Genomic DNA, 15,062 nt, shown 5'->3' with positions numbered 1-15,062 from the left:
ATTAAATCATGGACTCGTCTCTGCTTGTCTTTCACTTCAAATAGCACCACACACACTTTAAATTGTTGATTTCATTTATTGTACTATATGTATAACGAGTACTAGAGTGTTGGAGTAATTAGAAAGCTCGTTTACTAGAGAAAATATTGGAGTTCTTTTGAATATTACCACTAATGTATGCGCAATTTTCTCTTATTTGCACCACATTCTTTATGTTTGTACAACTTGCTACCTAATGGATGAATATTCTTTTATTTGCACCATTCCCTTTATTATTTTACGATTCCCCTAGTGTATGCATCGCATTTTCTAATATGTTCATTTAAAGAAATATTTATTTTGGAGATTTAAGGTGTTTCACTAAGCTTTTGCTAAAGAATAAGTAATCTGTAATAGAGTTTATTTTAGGATTTCCTAGTGGTTTATACAGGTAAATTAAGTGCTTTTGAACATATTTTAGGAGTTCACTTGTCTAGAGGTTTTTCCAGGAAAATAGACCTTCTCTTATGTTTTTTCATTTTCGTAGAAAAATGCTAATATTATAAAGTTATATACAGCCTTCGAAAAAAAAAAAAAAAAGTTAACGACAGTTCGTATAAATTAACGTTAATTCCGACGGAAAAATAAATACGATATACATCATAAACACTTGCATATGCCTTACATTTCCACAAATATAGGTTGAACTATCCACGATTTAAGGATTAGACACGTCACAGCTTCTAGGAGAATATATATCAATGTCTTAACATATAATACATGTAACAAATTCCAAAATTTTGGTAATAGTAATAGTTTTAGCCTTTTAGGAGACTGAATTTCCCAACTACACGTATAATTGGGAGTAATAGGAATGAGTTAGGTGGCAAAACATTTATCCGCACAAGCGTTTATACCAGATTATATTCATTTTGCTATGAGTAATTGGTAAAGTAAGGTGGGAATTGTATTAATTAATTGTGTAAACACTCGGTACCCATAAGCTTTTACAAACCAGAAAAATCTATGAACCTATGTACAGTGATGGAGCTACATGTATTCAAAGGATCTCAAATCGACAGCCCTTGATCGAAAATTATACTACGTAGTTTGATAAAAAAATTTATATATATATACTATATATTGAGATCTTTTACCTTTTTTGTGGGTTAAACCGTTTTATTTTGACTCCGCTACTACCTATGTAGTATATTCACTCATACCCACAATTCCCTTTTGAACTGTTATTACCTATTACTCTATAACAACTAATGCCTACACTACCAGTCAATTTTCTGAGCGTGCTGCAAATGTAGAAATAGATAATTAATTTTAAATTCCTCAAGATCGTAACAGCGCGTTTAGACGTGGTTAAACGAATCGGACAATTTAAGGAATATATTTAAGAGAAAATAAAGCTCTTATGTTTGGCTAGCTTAGTTTTGTCCTTATCAATAATAGAAACGTCGCTAAACTGATTGCTTGCTTAACTCCGTAATCATCAATAATACAAACTACATATGCAAAACCGAGTAATAATCCACTCTAAAAATATATGCTAATAATATAATGGATCTAATTAAGGTTGACCTTTCCGCGTGCTATACGTGTCTTAGATCTGCCAATTTAAAGAAGATCAATTTAACGTAGAATCTTGTATACGGTCGAAATAGATTTCGGCCTTCCTACGTTCGATCGAGTTCGAGTGTTAAGAAGTCGGAATGAGATTTTGGGAGTGAGCTCTGAGGTCGGTACTAACGAACCTCGAGCCCGAAGGTCGCTCGAGGAGGCGGCTCGATAATCCTATCGAGCCCGTAACAGAATCGATCCGCAAGGCACTGCTTCGAGGTCGGAAATGCGCGACCCCCATCTCTAAGGGCGAACTCGATCCAAGACCGAAGGGCCCGACCCAGTAACGAGTTCGAGCTAGTATCGAGCTCACAGACAAGAGCCGTTGCAACCACACTAAGAGAGAGAATCTTGGCGGGAATCAAGGAAGAGACAAGTCATCATGGGCCTTCCACTACATGTTTTATTTTATTGTATTTTGGTAATGATCCTCTTCTATAAAAGGGGGAATCCTTGTAAGCTAGAGGGGCTGAACAGAAAAAGATCACTTCTTATATTGATAGTTATCCCCTTGTGCTTGCTTTACTTATTCATTCTTTTTGCTTATTATTTTCATTCTTACAGTCAACAATACACATATTTCCATTTCTCTACGCGATTTATATCAAATTGTATCGCATATCCTTAGAACCATCCACAAATCTAACGTTATCCGATTTTTCCAGTAAATAGTTTGGCGTCCACCATGGGGCTAAGGGTAACAGTGATCGTTTGATATAAACCTAAAGTACACGCCAGTTTGCAACTTCAAATCAGCAATGGCTTCACCTATCAACCACGAAGCCGACTTTCAAGATAAAACTAACAACTTGGCACCCGGGGCCGGAAGGCCACTCGATGAAGGCGCTGAGGCTCGAATCGAAGCGCCCGAAATTCGAGCCGAAGTATCATTGGATGTCAATTCACAAATAACTCTAGAGGCGAATCAGCGTTCCGAACCGGAAAGAAGCATTCAGGGTGGTACTCGATCCGTAGCTCGAGACACCCATAACGTGGAGGAGATCAGAGTCAGCTTACGGATGATCTTCGAGATGTTACAAGCCCAGCAAATAGCGATAGCTCAGTTGCAGAGCCAAACTCAGGTACAAAGCAGGCCGGAGCCCAATCCGTTTCGAGAAGTCACCCACAGAACGGAACCAGCCATAGAGAAGCCAAATGAGCAAGAATCGGGGACTACTCCCGAAATTACTAAATTGCTCGAGGAACTCACAGAACGAGTCGAAGCCAACGATAAAAAAGTAAAAACATATAATTCCAGGGTCGACCAGATCCCGGGGGCTCCACCAATGATAAAAGGGCTAGATTCAAAAAATTTCATTCAAAAACCTTTTCCCTCGAGTACAGCCCCAAAACCAATCCCCAAAAAATTCCGTACGCCCGAAATACCCAAATATAATGGAACGACCGACCCCAATGAGTACATCACTTCTTACACGTGTGCCATCAAGGGCAATAATTTGGAAGATGATGAGATCGAATCTGTATTATTAAAAAAATTCGGTGAAACCCTGTCAAAAGAGGCAATGATATGGTATCATAATTTACCATCTAACTCCATTGATTCTTTTGCTATGCTTGCAGATTGCTTCGTAAAAGCTGATGTCGGAGCCATAAAGGTCGAAACCAGAAAGTCGGACCTGTTCAAGGTAATGCAAAAGGATAACGAGATGCTAAGGGAGTTCGTAACTCGTTTTCAAATGGAACGAATGGATCTACCACCAGTTACAGATGATTGGGTTGTTCAAGCTTTCACTCAAGGTCTAAATGAGCGGAGCTCGAGGGCTTCGCGACGACTGAAGTAAAATCTGATCGAGTACCCAGCTATTACTTGGACCGATGTGCACAATCGATATCAATCCAAAATAAGAGTCGAATATGACCAGTTGACTTCTAGGACCATTACGAAAAAGCAAAAGTCGACCAGAGATCGATACCAGCCATATAGCGGAAACGATACTACTGCTGAGTATCCGAGGCCTCTTTAAAATCAACCTCGTACACATGGGGCCTTTATCATTGAACGCATCTGTGATGATTATCAAGTTCGGTGCAAAGGAAGTTACTTCGTTATATCATGACAAACAGTGTCTCAACGGGAAATGTTGTAAGGGTCAAACGGTCAAAACGAACCATGCTTATATAGTTGGCCCGAGCCCTGACGCAAAACATGAACCCATGTATAATGACCTGCAAAGAAAGCTCTCTTTTTTACCACTATTCTATGTTCAAGATTTATTATGCAAACAGGATCGAGTTCGAATCATTCGTAGACTGCCAAGCCTACAGGCTACCTTTATTTCGAGTTTGAGCAATCACCCACTCGACCATTAAGCCTACGGGCTACTTTGACTATTACGCCTACGGGCTACATTGCATCGAGTTCGAATCATTCACTCGATTGGCAAGCCTAAGGGCTACCTTTATTTCGAGTTCGAGCAATCACTCACTCGACCATTAAGCCTACGGGCTATTTTGACTATTACGCCTACGGGATACATTGCATCGAGTTTGAATCATTTACTCGATTGCCAAGCCTATGGGCTACCTTTATTTCGAGTTCGAGCAATCACTCACTCGACCATTAAGCCTACGGGCTACTTTGACTATTACGCCTACGGGCTACATTGCATCGAGTTTGAATCATTCACTCGATTGCCAAGCTTACGGGCTACCTTTATTTCGAGTTCGAGCAATCACTCACTCGACCATTAAGCCTACGGGCTACTTTGACTATTACGCCTACGGGCTACATTGCATCGAGTTCGAATCATTCACTCGATTGCCAAGCCTATGGGCTACCTTTATTTCGAGTTCGAACAATCACTCCATTGATTCTTTTGCTATGCTTGCAGATTGCTTCGTAAAAGCTCATGCCAGAGCCATAAAGGTCGAAATCAGAAAGTCGGACCTGTTCAAGGTAATGCAAAAGGATAACGAGATGCTAAGGGAGTTCGTAGCTCGTTTTCAAATGGAACGAATGGATATGCCACCAGTCACAGACGATTGGGTTGTTCAACCTTTCACTCAAGGTCTAAATGAGCGGAGCTCGAGGGCTTCGCAGCGGCTGAAGCAAAATCTGATCGAGTACCCAGCTATTGCTTGGACCGATGTGCACAATAGATATCAATCCAAAATAAGAGTCGAAGATGACCAGTTGACTTCTAGGACCATTACGAAAAAGCAAAAGTCGACCAGAGATCGATACCAGCCATATAGCGGAAACGATACTACTACTGAGTATCCGAGGCCTTTTTAAAATCAACCTCGTACACAGGGGGGCTTTATCATTGAACGTATCTGTGATGATTATAAAGTTCAGTGCAAAGGAAGTTACTTCGTTATTTCATGACAAACAAACAGTGTCTCAACGGGAAACGTTGTAAGGGCCAAACGGTCAAAATGAACCATGCTTATATAGTTGGCCCGAGCTCTGACGCAAAACATGAACCCATGTATAATGACCTACAAAGAAATCTCTCTTCTTTACCGATATTCTATGTTCAAGATTTATTATGCAAACAGGATCGAGTTCGAATCATTCGCTCGACTGCCAAGCCTATGGGCTACCTTTATTTCGAGTTCGAGCAATCACTCACTCGACCATTAAGCCTACGGGCTGCTTTGACTATTACGCCTACGGGCTACATTGCATCGAGTTCGAATCATTCACTCGATTGCCAAGCCTACGGGCTACCTTTATTTCAAGTTCGAGCAATCACTCACTCGACCATTAAGCCTACGGGCTACTTTGACTATTACGCCTACGGGCTACATTGCATCGAGTTCGAATCATTCGCTCGACTGCCAAGCCTACGGGCTACCTTTATTTCGAGTTCGAGCAATCACTCATTCGACCATTAAGCATACGGGCTACTTTGACTATTACGCCTGCGGGCTACATTGCATCAAGTTCAAATCATTCACTCGACTACTAAGCCTACGAGCTACCTTTATTTCGAATTCGAGCCATCACTCGCTCGACTATTACGCCTACGGGCTGCATTATTTCGAGCAAAACTGCTCATTTCTTCGAATTAAAACAAACACTTGACTATTTAAGCTGAAGGACGCTCGAGCCCGATAAAGCAAAGGGGACTACCCACGAGGCCCGAAGGCAATAGAGATTTAAATTCAAACTGTCTATTTAGTTTGAAAGACCATTTCTCCTCACAAAAATAAAGATTTGTATTTACAAAATTTTTGTACAGAAGCGGCGAAAACGCCATCAGAAGTTATCTGATTCAAAGCATGTTGGGCCTCGTTGAAAAGACAGGAAGCCCCTCCGCATTCATCACTGATTGATCTTCTCCGGTCACTAAGGACCGAAGGTAACTGGCAATTCCCACCGGAGAAGAAAAAATTCGGGTATCCTCGATAAAGTCGGGGACTATAAAAACGCATAAGATGATCGAGCATTACATACGTCATAGTCGGGATCGATAAAAACATCAGTGTATATCTGATCGAGCTGCTGGGAAATCATCAGATAAAAACATCAGTGTATATCTGATCGAGTTGCTGGGAAATCATATCGTTTCTCGCCACATCCTTTTCCGAGAAACGAGGGGACTATCTGTATACGGTCGAAATAAATTTCGGCTTTCCTACGTTCAATCGAGTTCGGGTGTTAAGAAGTCGGAATGAGATTTTGGGAGTGAGCTTTGAGGTCGGTACTAACGAACCTCGAGCCCGAAGGTCGCTCGAGGAGGCGGCTCGATAATCCTATCGAGCCCGTGACCGAATCAATCCGCAAGGCACTGCTTCGAGGTCGGAAATGCGCGACGCCCATCTCGAAGGTCGAACTCGATCCAAGACCGAAGGGCCCGACCCAGTAACGAGTTCGAGCTAGTATCGAGCTCACAGACAAGAGCCGTTGCAACCACACCAAGAGAGAGAATCTTGGCGGGAATCAAGGAAGAGATAAGTCATCATGGGCCTTCCACTACATATTTTATTTTATTGTATTTTGTTAATGACCCTCTTCTATAAAAGAGGGAATCCTTGTAAGCTAGAGGGGGTTGAACAGAAAAAGATCACTTCTTATATTGATAGTTATCCCCTTGTGCTTGTTTTACATATTCATTCTTTTTGCTTATTATTTTCGTTCTTACAGTCAACAATGCACATATTTTCATTTCTTTACGCGATATATATCAAATTGTATCGCATATCCTTAGAACCATCCACAAATCTAACGTTATCTGATTTTTCCGGTAAACAAATCTTTTTGCCCATTTAATCTGAATGAATAGATACTATGGAAGCCTCAAAGTGACGAGGAATTGCAGAACAATTTCTTAAAAAGATTATCAAATCACGTAATCATTTTTTTTAATCTTATATACATTGAATTAGAGAGTTTAGTTCATTTATTTATTTATTTATACAAAAATAAAGATACATCACGCATTAGCAAAGTACTCTAGATAAATTACTTTCATAAAAGCAGTCATATCTCAAATTTTAAAATTAGCATACCAAATTTTAATTGAGAGACAACTACAGATTTTTCCAATTTTTTCACGTTTGGTTAGCTTAAATGCTTTGAAAAATATTTTCCTCATGAATTTATTTTTCTCCAACTGGAGAAAAATATTTTCCCTATCAAGAGAAGAAAAAACATTTTTCAAAACTTTTTTCTGACCTTCCCCACATTCCCCTTCCCCACCAACCCCTACCAACCCACCCCTACACCCCCACCCACCCCTACCCTAAATAGAAATATTAGTAATAGTATGTTCTTTTCTAGTATTTTTTTTATTTCAGCAAATGAGTATTTTTTTTTCACGGTATATAAAAAGTTTTTTTTTTATTTTAACAAAAAAGGTACTTTCTTTTCATGATGCAGAAGAAATATTTTCTTTCATTTCAACAAAATGATATAGTAAAAAGTATTTTCTTTTATTGCAATAAAAAGAGTATTTTCCGTAAAAAGGTTTTCACCCACCAACCAAACAAATAAAAAAAAATAATTGATAAAAGCACTCATTTTTCATGAAAATATTTTCTTTCGTACCAAACACACCCTCAGCGAGACCCTAATTTTCAGCATGTAGATAGAAGGTTTCAATACCAATTACCAAAGTAGTATTCCATACCCCTCTCATATATATATAAAAAGAATTTAAATTATATAAACTGCGTACATTTTTTTTAGTATAACTTAACCGGCTTAGCAGGTTACCCTAATTTTTAGATTATTATGTCAAGTTTGTGATGAAGAGGTATATCTACCGCTATATGTCAGCATAATTTAATAGTGTAAATAAAGAATCTATATACATTAAGTTTAAAGAACTTAAATCAATATGAAAAAGCAAAAAAAAAAAAATCAATATTGTGCAGGACAAAAAATTGGAAAGGCTACACTGTATAATCGCTCCCGTAATAGAAATATATATATATATATATATATATATATATATATATATATTTCTTTTTACATATAAGTTAAATGTGTAACTTGTCCCAAAATGTTAGGTTGAGTTTTAGTGGGTCTAAAAAGTGGACAATAGTTAGGGCAGTACTATGAGAAAACTACTCTTTATTGACCCTTAAAATTTTAATATCCCATATTTTTATACACTTATACGAAATAGTTTTTCGGTCCAAACTTATTGCATCTAATAGCCCGAAATATCGATTTTGTATATTCTTTATATAGTAAAAGTCTATTTTGTATATTTTTTGTATAGTGACAATCTATTTTATATATATTTTGTATAGTGACAGTCTATTTTATTTATTTTTTGTATAGTGACAATCTATTTTGTATATATTTTGTATAGTGACAGTCTATTTTACATAGTCACAATCTATTGTAAATAAATTGTATAGTGACAGTCTATTTAGTATATATTTTATATAGTGACAGTCTATTGTATATATTTTGTATAGTGACAGTCTATTTAGTATATATTTTGTATAGTGACAGTCTATTGTATATAAATTGTACAGTGATAGTCTATTTTGTATAATTTTTGTATAGTGACAATCTATTTTGTATATACCTTCCACCACATTCCTGCCTTGTACACTACCACTTACCAAGACATAATTGAAACATCAAATGACCAATTGCATATCTGAATTTAAAAGTTATAACCAGAATTGTATTCTTCTTTTCATAAATTTCCTTTTCTTTCTAATTTGATAAAACCATGTAAGCCAAAAAAGATTATAGCTTGTCAAGAAAATAATGGAAATAATTATTTGGTCTCTCACAAAATTTGCCAATTGGCAACATTGGTGATTGATGTAATTCTCCTTAATTCAACTTCCAATGTTTTCGGTGGGAGTATTATTTATTGACACTAAAAACTATAATTCTTACAAATAAAAAATAATGTAAATGGTTATACGTGTCCTCTGACTAATTGTCGTGCTTCACGATTAAACAAACAAATAAAGAGAGCAAAATTCTGAAAAGCAAAACTCCCCAGCCACTTGTTTTACTGAAAAGCAGAACAAGCCTCAAGATTTCACCAGAAAATTCATAAAACCCCAAGATATTTTTCTGCAAGATTTTACCTTTAACCAATAAAGCAAACATCTTTATAATCCTCAAATAAAACTACGTCTTCCACCCCCTTCTCCTCCGATCATCTTGTTGATCATTCTTATTTTGTGGGATATTTGAAATTTTTGGGAAAAATAGGAAATTTGTTGAAGAAAAACATGTTTTTTCTTATAAATTTTCCTTACTCTAATTGATGAGAAAACAGGGGAAAGAGAAAGGACATAGTTAAATCTTCTGTTTGTCAATATCGGTGGGCAGCTGTGCATTCCGATAAACTCCAGTTTGTCAATTTTGGTGGCTAGTCATTAAATTATTTTTGACTATAAAATGTATATTATAATTTTTAGCTACTAGATGTTTTAAATTTGGTCCGAATAACTATAAATGAATTTTGCTCGTACTATGAGAAGAATTTGATTAGTGTCGACCGTTCCTGGCCCACAAAAGGTATGAGTGATTAACGCATTACTGTTCATTCCAGTTTCAGCCCAATTAGCATCCAAAAATTCTTATTCTCGCCGCAAGTACTGAAACGTGACAAAGAGCAGAAGATTATCTGAAAAACAATAGAAATCATAATTCTCTGTTTAGCTGTTAACACCAAAATTAAGATATAGACCTGATTGTCTGATTCGTACCATGACCCCCTTAAATTGAAAATGTTATTGTCATATAGGGCAAGCGTATAAGAAACTCATTAACGCTTGGTATTATTTCTATCTTATTAGATGGCTAAGTAGGAGTAGAAATGGCGTGGGATAACCACTTTTTAATATAGTATTTAGTTTTTATTCAGTATTTTTAATGAGTAAGCAAAAATAGCCATTACTTTATTAAAATTAATACGAAAAGTCGTTTTTACCCTTTCGTCATGAGTGCTGTGTAAATATTAAAGACATGGTGTCCTTAACATTTACACTGCACACATGAAGTTAAGGACGCCATGTCCTTAACATTTACATTGCACATATGAAGTTAAGAACATGATGTCCTAAAGTTTAACAACGGAAGATGCAAATACATAACACTTTGTCCTTAATATTTATATAACATTCATGAAGTTAAGGACACCATGTCCTTAATATTTACGCATTACTCATAAAGTTAAGGATACTATGTCCTTAATATTTACACTGCACACATGAAGTTAAGGACACCATGTCCTTAATATTTACACTGCACATATGAAGTTAAGGACATGAGGTCCTAAAGTTTAACAACAGAAGGTACAAATACAAGTTAAGGACATTATGTCCATAATATTTACACAGCACACATGAAGTTAAGGACGTCATGTCCTTAATATTTACATTGCACATATGAAGTTAAGGACATGATGTCCTAAAGTTTAACAACGGAAGGTGCAAATACACGACACTTTGTCCTTAATATTTACACAACATTCATGAAGTTAAGGACACGATGTCCTTAATATTTACACAACACCTATGTTTAGCACATGGGTATTTTCGTCCAGACGGATAAAAATTTATTAATCACTGGCTAAAGAGTAAACACATTTTAAACAGTGGGTAGAGAATAAAGACATCTCTAATTAGTGGTTCACCGTGCACTTCTCCCTAAGTAGGAATGGCAGGCGGTGTGGGTGCGCGGGTTTTATTTGAACCCGCACAATTTCAACCCGCCCCGCATAGGATTTAAACCTACATCCACCCGCCCCATACTATACCTGCGTTCACCCGCCCCGAATATATTTTAAAAAGAAAATTTCCCTGTTTTGTTTTTATTTTTTTTCCAGTAGTTGCATTATTTTAAAGACACCACAAACATCTACACACCATCTTAAATTTGCATAACCGAGAGACTTTCAACATAAAGGATAATTAATATCAAATCATCTACTAATACATGATGTGGAATAAAAAATTAAAACTTTATTTTTATTCCACTTCCTCTTCCTTGGACAGTTTAATCACTTGAAATTAATTAACACAATGCAGCATTAGGCATTGTATATATTTTTTTAATTAACACAATGCAGCAGTAGGCATTGTATATATTCTTAAACAAATAACTACTTCACCGATTAGAAAAATAATTTGAAAAAGAGTAGAAAAGAAAAGGAAAATAATGAACTGTCGAAATGCAAAAGCTCACAGTTTATGTATGTGTTTTAGAAAACTAGTTTGTATCCCAATTCCACCCGAAGAAATACAATCATGAAAAATTAAATCTCCAACCCGCGCCCCCGCCCCGCAACCGCAAACTCCCAAACTCGCACCGCACCACCCCTCATCCGCATCACCCCACTGCCATTCTAAGGCTAAGTCCAAAATCCACCCCACATGTAGGATAAATAAGAGTTAATGTGCATGACCAAGTCATATAAGACTTTATTGTATTATGACCTTAGTCAAGCAACTGTGTCTCGTGAAGTGATCATAGTACTATCGTAGGGGAGCAGTCGCCTTCTCAACATTAATCGTCTGACTTCATTTGAGTTTCATCGGCACGTGAGCTGTAAAATGAATTAAATTTATCTGGGGCTTGATAGGAAAGGAAAAGAGAAGAAAGGGACTATTTCATTCTTTTCGTACAACCAGGTATAAAAGGACAAATCTGCTAAAACCCAATACCTGAAAATAAACCCAACTAGCTAAAACTCAAAAAGACAAATCTGCTAACTTCCTATGACATACACGGGCTTTGGCCCAGAAAACTGGGCTGCTTCTTCAAATAAGATCTTCACATCTTTGGACTGGAACTGAAAAGTAAGCTGAAGTCCAACAGATCAAGATGCTATGTATATATAAATCATATACTAAGATACAACTACGAATTTTTGACCTCTTATTATTATTATTATTATTATTATTACTAATGTTTAATTTGCCTTTAGGGTAAACGTGGAGGCATATAAATGAGACGGGAAATGGTTTAGAGGGTCTTTGATGAAAATAAAAAAGATCAGTCGACTAATCAGCGATTAAGGGTGGCAAACGGGCGTGTTGGATCTAATATGAGACGGGTCGAAAATAGATAATACAAAAACGGATAAATAATCCGATCCGACCCATAATTAATACGAATAAAAAATGAATTAACCGGCGGATAATATGGATCTATATTATCCATGACTTCTTGAATATGATCACTTTTGGAAGAATTCTTAGTCTCTCAAACTTGAGGAATCCTCAATTTGAGGTTTTACAAATGTAAAAGTTAAACTCATTCGTTATTCATTTTCTAAGTGGATAATATAGTTCTTATCCATATTTTACCCATTTTTAAAAAGTTCATTAACCAACTAATTTTTAATAGATAATATGGATGGATAACTGTATTATTTTATCCATTTTGCCACCCCTATCGGCAACAAATGAACCCGTCAATTCATGACTATTATTTCTTATAATCAATTAGATTAAATGTACCAAGGCATTTCAAACATGCGGAACTTTAATGTTCGTTTTGAAGACCTTTTCATACTCTTCAACTCTAAGTAATTTTTCCTTTTTCTATGGAACTAAAAGTTTCAAGGGTTGGTGGTACCACGGTATAAACAAGGATATCCCCTGTGCCATTGGCTATTCACTTTTTATATGGGATAATTTATCTCAGTATTTAGTATAAAATTTATTTTGCGATTAGCTAATACCTATAATGAAACATAAGATAAATACAATTTGAAATTATATTGCGAAACTATTATCATTATCGCGGATACCAAAGGACCTCAGGACTCTTGACTAGGACTTTTGACCGAAGCGGTTTGAGGGCCCAGGGGAAGCATGGCGCAAACAGAACGCAAACTTAGGTAATGGTTTCACTTGAAGTTTTTGTGGAAAATCTAGCCCTCCCTTGACTTGGCTTTTACTTGGAAATTTCTTCAAATTGAAAAGTCTTGGCCGACTGCTTCATTACGTAGCTAAATTTAATACCCCAGCTCATGTCCTTTTCTCGGATCGGTAATATTAGCCCACTCTAGTCCACAACAAATTGGGATTTCGGTACAGTAACAAGTTATTGATTACAAGATAAAATTGTCTAATTTTACCATATCAACGGGTTGGTGAGGTGTTGTTATAATTCTGTATTACTGTAATAAACAATTAAACTTTCTGAAAAAATAAAACAGAAAGTTAGTAATACTTGTTTAACGAAATAGATTCTGGAAAAATAAAAACAGTATAGGAATAAATCGAGCTCACTGAATACACAGTATGTCCTTAAGAAAATTATTCCCCTCAAGTACCCGAGGTGCTGGAATATATCCTCCCAGGATAGAACGATTTAACTCACCAGTGTATTGGTACCAAAAACTCTGATGAACTGCGAACCACTCAATGATCATAAAACACACTGGAAAAGAAGAAGAAGAAGAAGAAGAAGAAGAAGAAGAAGCAGCAGCTCAGAAAATTTCGTAAAGAAAGATTCTGGGATTCAAACTCTATTTATAAAGTTGCTGGCATTGTTTTTGAAAAGGTTTGCAACCTTTCAGAAACAGCCATGGCTGTTGGAAGAGGGGTGTTTGAAATATTGCGGGAAAAATATATTTAAAATAATCCGAAAAAGAAAACGGGCCTGACCGAACCGGGTCGCGGGTCATGGGTTATTCCAGATTGAATTTTTCATTAATTATTTAATTAATTAATTAAATAATAGAAAGAAATTTTGTCCAAAAAGATTAATCAATCAATCGATCTTTGACCGAATCCGAATCCGAAGCCGAATCCGAAGCCGAAGCCGAAGCCGAAGCCGAGCGAGCGACGGCGCGAGGTTTGCCTTTTTCTTAACTCTTTAAGAGCTAGAAGAAGAGCAATTATATATATACCCATCAAAAACCTTTTCTTCCTCCGATATGGGACAATGTCCCTTTCCCAAGGGAAACTCAAATATTTCATTTTCCCTCCATTTCTCATTCACCTTCTTTAAGATACACAAAATCCCAACAATCCCCCACATGAATGGGGAATGGCTATAAAATAAAGGAATGTACGGATGCGTGTGTGTTTTACATGCAAGAATTAATTGCATCTGGATAAGTAGGTTTCCCTTTGAACTTTTCGTAGTGAACTTATATCGGATATACTCGGTCAATCGGTAGATTTGATATCTTTGAGTCGTCGAGCTTTGTTGTATACCTAGACAACATAAGTCACACAATCAATCCTTAACCATCTATGGTTCTCACGGTTGTGTTCGTTTCAGCCATGAACACCGCCTGGTTTCATGAGTGCTTAGAGAATGGGCCTTTAATTTCATTCCCCTTGAAGCGGCTTACACTTCACAATCACATAGGTGATTTTTAAACGTGTAATCCTATAGACACACTATCTTGTCATATCCTGCCAGACTTAGCAAATCATTAAAAAACCTTTAAGCTTTGTTGACTCATCAAAAAGCCTTAATGTTTTACCTCGATTTCTGAACATTGTCTTCATCACGAGAATAGGTTGAGTTATTTGACAATGTTAAACCGTCATTCATAACTTTATTTGATCTCTTTGAACCTAGCTCGTGGGATCTCCAGTCTGCTAGGTAGAGTTACCGTCATGATGACTTGTCCTAGACCTTAACCCCATTCCCTTTGATGATCTTTCAACTGCCTCTCTAGATAGGCCTTTTGTAAGTGGATCCGACACGTTATCTCTTGACTTTATGTAGTCAATTGTGATAACACCACTAGAGAGTAGTTGTCTAACGGTATTGTGTCTCCATCGTATATGACAAGATTTTCCATTATACATAATGCTCCCTGCCCTGCCTATTGCTGCTTGACTATCACAATGTATACAAATAGGTGCCAAAGGTTTGGGCCAAAATGAAATATCTTTCAAGAAATTTCGGAGCCATTCAGCTTCTTCACCGGCCTTATCTAAAGCTATGAATTCAGATTCCATTGTAGAACGGGCGATGCACGTTTGTTTGGATGATTTCCAAGACACTGCTCCACCCCCAATTGTAAAAACAT

The sequence above is a fragment of the Nicotiana tomentosiformis genome, chromosome 2 (genome assembly GCF_000390325.3).
Source record: "Nicotiana tomentosiformis chromosome 2, ASM39032v3, whole genome shotgun sequence".
Classification (NCBI taxonomy): domain Eukaryota; kingdom Viridiplantae; phylum Streptophyta; class Magnoliopsida; order Solanales; family Solanaceae; genus Nicotiana; species Nicotiana tomentosiformis.
This window is presented reverse-complemented; position numbering follows the sequence as displayed.